The sequence below is a fragment of the Pseudophryne corroboree genome, chromosome 6 (genome assembly GCF_028390025.1).
Source record: "Pseudophryne corroboree isolate aPseCor3 chromosome 6, aPseCor3.hap2, whole genome shotgun sequence".
In the NCBI taxonomy this organism is placed as follows: domain Eukaryota; kingdom Metazoa; phylum Chordata; class Amphibia; order Anura; family Myobatrachidae; genus Pseudophryne; species Pseudophryne corroboree.
Genome location: NC_086449.1, coordinates 689,607,025 through 689,612,976, shown reverse-complemented (window position 1 = coordinate 689,612,976; position 5,952 = coordinate 689,607,025).

Genomic DNA, 5,952 nt, shown 5'->3' with positions numbered 1-5,952 from the left:
TAACCCTGAGATACTACCTGCAGGATCCAGGGGTCCACCTGTGAGCAAGCCCACTGCGCGCTGAAATTCTTGAGTCGACCCCCCACCGTTCCTGAGTCCGCTTGTAAAGCCCCAGCGTCATGCTGAGGGCTTTGCAGAACCCGCGGAGGGCTTCTGTTCCTGGGAAGGAGCTGCTTGCTGCCCTCTCTTACCCTTTCCTCTGCCTCGGGGCAGATATGACTGTCCTTTTGCCCGCTTGTTCTTATAGGACCGAAAGGACTGCGGCTGAAAAGACGGTGTCTTTTTCTGTTGGGAGGGGGTCTGAGGTAAAAAGGTGGATTTCCCGGCCGTTGCCGTGGCCACCAGATCCGATAGACCGACGCCAAATAATTCCTCCCCTTTATACGGCAATACTTCCATATGCCGTTTGGAATCCGCATCACCTGACCACTGTCGTGTCCATAAACTTCTTCTGGCAGATATGGACATCGCACTTACTCTCGATGCCAGAGTGCAAATATCCCTCTGAGCATCTCGCATATAAAGAAAAGCATCCTTTAATTGCTCTAAAGTCTGTAAAATACTGTCCCTATCCAGGGTATCAATATTTTCAGTCAGGGAATCCGACCAGACCACCCCAGCACTGCACATCCAGGCTGAGGCGATGGCTGGTCGCAGTATAACACCAGTATGTGTGTATATACTTTTTAGGGTAGTTTCCAGCCTCCTATCAGCTGGATCCTTGAGGGCGGCCGTATCAGGAGACGGTAACGCCACTTGTTTTGATAAGCGTGTGAGCGCCTTATCCACCTTAGGGGGTGTTTCCCAGCGCGCCCTAACCTCTGGCGGGAAAGGGTATAATGCCAATAACTTTTTTGAAATTAGCCCTTTTCTATCTGGGTTAACCCACGCTTCATCACATACATCATTCAATTCCTCTGATTCAGGAAAAACTACAGGTAGTTTTTTCACCCCCCACATAATACCCCTTTTTGTGGTACTTGTAGTATCAGAGATATGCAAAGCCTCCTTCATTGCCGTGATCATATAACGTGTGGCCCTACTGGAAAATACGTTTGTTTCTTCACCATCGACACTAGATTCAGTGTCCGTGTCTGGGTCTGTATCGACCGACTGAGGTAAAGGGCATTTTACAGCCCCTGACGGTGTCTGAGACGCCTGGGCAGGTACTAACTGGTTTGACGGCCGTCTCATGTCGTCAACTGATTTTTGTAATGTGCTGACATTATCACGTAATTCCATAAACAAAGCCATCCATTCCGGTGTCGACTCCCTAGGGGGTGACATCACCATTACCGGCAATTGCTCTGCCTCCACACCAACATCGTCCTCATACATGTCGACACACACGTACCGACACACAGCAGACACACAGGGAATGCTCTATTGAAGACAGGACCCCACTAGCCCTTTGGGGAGACAGAGGGAGAGTTTGCCAGCACACACCCAAGCGCTATAATATATATGGGAACAACCCTATATAAGTGTTGTATCCTTATAGCAGCTTAAATATAGTAATATCGCCAAAAAAAAGTGCCCCCCCTCTCTGTTTTACCCTGTTTCTGTAGTGCAGTGCAGGGGAGAGTCCTGGGAGCCTTCCTCACAGCGGAGCTGAGCAGGAAAATGGCGCTGTGTGCTGAGGAGAATAAGCCCCGCCCCCTATTTCGGCGGGCTCTTCTCCGGAGTTTGTGAGATCTGGCAGGGGTTAAATACATCCATATAGCCTCAAGGGCTATATGTGATGTATTTTTAGCCATAAAAAGGTATTATACATTGCTGCCCAGGGCGCCCCCCCCAGCGCCCTGCACCCTCCGTGACCGCTGTGTGAAGTGTGCTGACAACAATGGCGCACAGCTGCAGTGCTGTGCGCTACCTCAGGAAGACTGAAAAGTCTTCTGCCGCCTGCTTCTGGACCTCTTCCATCTTCGGCATCTGCAAGGGGGGTCGGCGGCGCGGCTCCGGGACGAACCCCAGGGTGAGACCTGTGTTCCGACTCCCTCTGGAGCTAATGGTGTCCAGTAGCCTAAGAAGCCAATCCATCCTGCACGCAGGTGAGTTCACTTCTCTCCCCTAAGTCCCTCGATGCAGTGAGCCTGTTGCCAGCAGGACTCTGAAAATAAAAAACCTAAAAACTTTTTCTAAGCAGCTCTTTAGGAGAGCCACCTAGATTGCACCCTGCTCGGACGGGCACAAAAACCTAACTGAGGCTTGGAGGAGGGTCATAGGGGGAGGAGCCAGTGCACACCACCTGATCCTAAAGCTTTACTTTTGTGCCCTGTCTCCTGCGGAGCCGCTAATCCCCATGGTCCTGACGGAGTCCCCAGCATCCACTAGGACGTCAGAGAAATATATATATATATATATATATATATTGGAGATGAGCGGATTCGGATCCCTGAAAACCGAACCTCCCCGAACATCACGTCCCGAGCCCGGATCTGAGCTCAGAACTTCCCGCCAGACTCGGAAACCAGAACGAGGCAAAACGTCATCCCACTGTCAGATTCTCGCGGGCTTTGGCTCTCATATAAACAGCCATGCGTCGCCGCCATTTTCACTCGGAGAGTGAGGGAGACAGACCTCTGTCTGTCTGTGGGTGGTGGTGTGGGGTTAGTGTGTGCTCTGTTGGGGTGCTGCTGCAGTCACTGTGGTGTATCTGTGCTGTGTTAGGGGTGCTGTCCCTGATGTCCTGGCTGTCACTGTGTTGTACAGTGGGCAGGAGCACTGTGAAATATAGGGGTGCTGATGTCTTAATAATATTACACTGACCCTGTCTGCTATAAAAGATTGGGTGCAGTTAAAAATTAAAAGTACACTGTTCAAGTATGCTGCGAAATATATGGGTGCTGATGTCTTAATAACATTAGACTGGCCCTGTCTGCTATAAAAATTCAGGGGTGCAGTTCTTACAAATTAAAAGCACACTGCTCTTGTATGCTGTGAAATATAGGGGTGCTGCTGATGTCTTAATAACATTACACTGGCCTTGTCTGCTATAAAAATTCAGGGGTGCAGTTCTTACAAAATTAAAAGCACACTGCTCCTGTATGCTGTGAAATATAGGGATGCTGATGTCTTAAAAACATTACACTGGCCCTGTCTGCTATAAAAATTTAGGGGTGCTGCTGTTGTTAAAATAACATTACACTGGTCCTGTTTGCTGTAAGAATACAGAGGCGCTGTGAAAATAAAGGGGCACTGTTCTGTGTGCTGTAATAATAAAGGGGTGCTGTCCTGTGAAATGGAGAACAACAATTTGGAGGAAAAAATTGTAGATCAGGAACCATTTCCAGTTCCTAGTACTGCCAGCAGTCATGACATTAACGATGCAATTCCATCAACGTCGATGCCCAATGTCATGGAGGCCGTGTAAATTCCAAGAATCAAAAATTAATAATTAGAAAAAAAAAATTATCTGATGAGAAACGTAAAATTGGAAATATGCCATTCACTACATGAAGTGGCAAGGAAAGGTTAAGGCCTTGGCCTATGTTCATGACTGGTGGCTCAACTTCTCATGCTTAGCTTAGCCATCCAGCAACCTCGGTGCACCTCGGTTTTTCTTTGCATCATGTGCTGTTTGGGGCCTAGTATTCAAATCTGCCATCCTGTCTGATACTGCAGTGCCACTCCTAGATGGGCCAGGTGTTTGTGCCACCCACTTGTGTCGCTTAGCTTAGCCATCCAGCTACCTCAGTGCAACCTTTTTGGCCTAAAAACAATATTGTGAGGTGTTCAGAATAGACTGGAAATGAGTGGAAATGAATGTTATTGAGGTTAATCATACCATAGGATCAAAATTACCCCCAAATTCTGTGATTTTAGCTGTTTTTGTTTTTTTAAAAAAATCATCCAGATCCAAACCCAAAACCCGAAGAGTGCCAGCCGCACATCTCTAATATATATATATATATATATATATATATATACTGTATATATATAAATACACACATAAGTATAACCCTTATACATGTGTGTATCTACAGTATGGATAAATAATAGCGAAACCGAGAGAGAGGGTAAGAGAGGGGGAAGAGAGAGTGAGAGAGAGGGAGGGAAAGAGAGAGAGAGGGAGGGAAAGAGAGAGAGAGAGAGAGAGAGAGAGAGGGGAGAGAGTGAGGGCTGGATGCATTAAAAGAAGAATGCAGTAAAAACCCTGTTTTCTGAGTTTTTACTGCATTTTCAAATGTACTAGGTCCCATTCGCCATCTTTCCAAGGCAGAGGATAATGCAGACTTTTTATAGCATTACCCTTTAGAAGCCTATAGGCTTCTTCCCACATCCCATCATATCCCGCTGCTCACGCCGCCCTCCCAAGCCTGTGTGCTGGCCTTCTCCCATCTCTGTCCTAGATCCCAGGACTGGCTGTAGATGTCTCCTCCTGAAGCTGCGAGATGATGAAGACTCCCTCCAACCCTGAATCGGCATTCCAGGTAACGCAGGGGGCCTCACATATCGATACTAATCACATTTGTTAGTACATATTTGATTAGTGTCACTGTGGAATGTGACCACATTCTTTGTACATCCTGCCCTGATGGAAGGAGAGAGAGCAAGAGGGAGCCAGGGGAGAGAGGGAGTGGAGAGAGGGAGAGAGAGATGGATGAAGAGAGATAGTGAGGGAGTGAGGGAGGGAGGGAGAGCGAGAGGGGGGCAGAGGGAGAGAGGGGGATAGAGTGAGAAAGAGAGGGAGGGCGAGAGGGAGAGAGTGGGAAAAAGAGAGAAGGTGATAGAGAGTGAGGGAGAGAGCGAGAGGAGGGTGAGGGGGATAGAGAGAGAAAGAGAGAGAGGGGGATAGAGTGAGAGTGAGAGGGAGGGGGAGAGAGAGTGAGAGAGAGAAAGTAGGAAGGAGAGAGAGAGAGTAGGGGTGAGAGAGAGGTAGTGTGTGTGTGTGTGTGTGTGTGTGTGTGTGTGTGTGTGTGTGTGCGTGTGTGTGTGTGTGTGTGTGTGTGTTTCTGCGGCCCCATCGGGATGTACATTTTTTAATAGTCAGAACATACTTGGTGAAGGCTAGCTCCTGCACAGTGAAAGGTTCCTCACTGCAGCTGCTCCCTCCTCTGCCTCCTCACACACAGCAGCATGTTGTACCGCGGCTCCGCCTCCTTCCTCCCAGCATGCAATGCACGCAATGGGCAGCAGACGCTGAGACAGGTGCAAAGCAGAGCAGCCAATGCTGCCGGCTTTAAGTGTGACTCACTGGCGACTCGCACCCCCATTCTCCGTAGCTGCTCCCATGTGTGGGTCCACTCTACCACATCCTAATTCTTGCAGTCCGGTGCGACGTCGGGCAGCTTATAATTAGTCAGTGTCACTGATTATAAAGCTAGCGTCTGTGGGCCCCTTCATAGAGGCGGGCCTTGGTGCAATGCACCGTCGCAAGTTCCGCCACTGCCTCTAAGGCTCATTCGGGTGCAGGCGCAAAGCTGCTATTGTACACACATCAGTCAAAGTTTTCTTACTGCACATGTGTCTGAGCTGCAGTACATGCAGCAAGTGAATTGAGATTGTGGTTGCACCAACGAATGATTCGCTAAGTGAGTGACAGGAAGACAGTGTTTGGAGGGAACCGGGAGTGGTTGGGTAATTCGCAGGCGTGTCATGGCCGGTCAGACGCCGATTTGTGAGCGTGCATAAATTAGCAGTTGCGACCTTACTTACTACTGGGGAGCTCTCTGTGTCTGGGAGAGCAGCTCAGTCTGCGTGTCTTCAGAGGCATTCAAGACTCTCCAACATGATCCTATTTGCGACAATGGTACATACAGTTTATCCGCAATTATACACTGTTGGACGGAAATGATGCAACAGCAGTGTGCATCCCTATGCTCAGGTTAGCTTCTGTCCATATTAGCATATAATTGCAATTGCATATGGCAACAGATAGCAATGGCAGCGGACAAGAAAAACCACACCTGAATGAGCCTCTCTGTGCATACATCCCATTTTCTGGAGGAG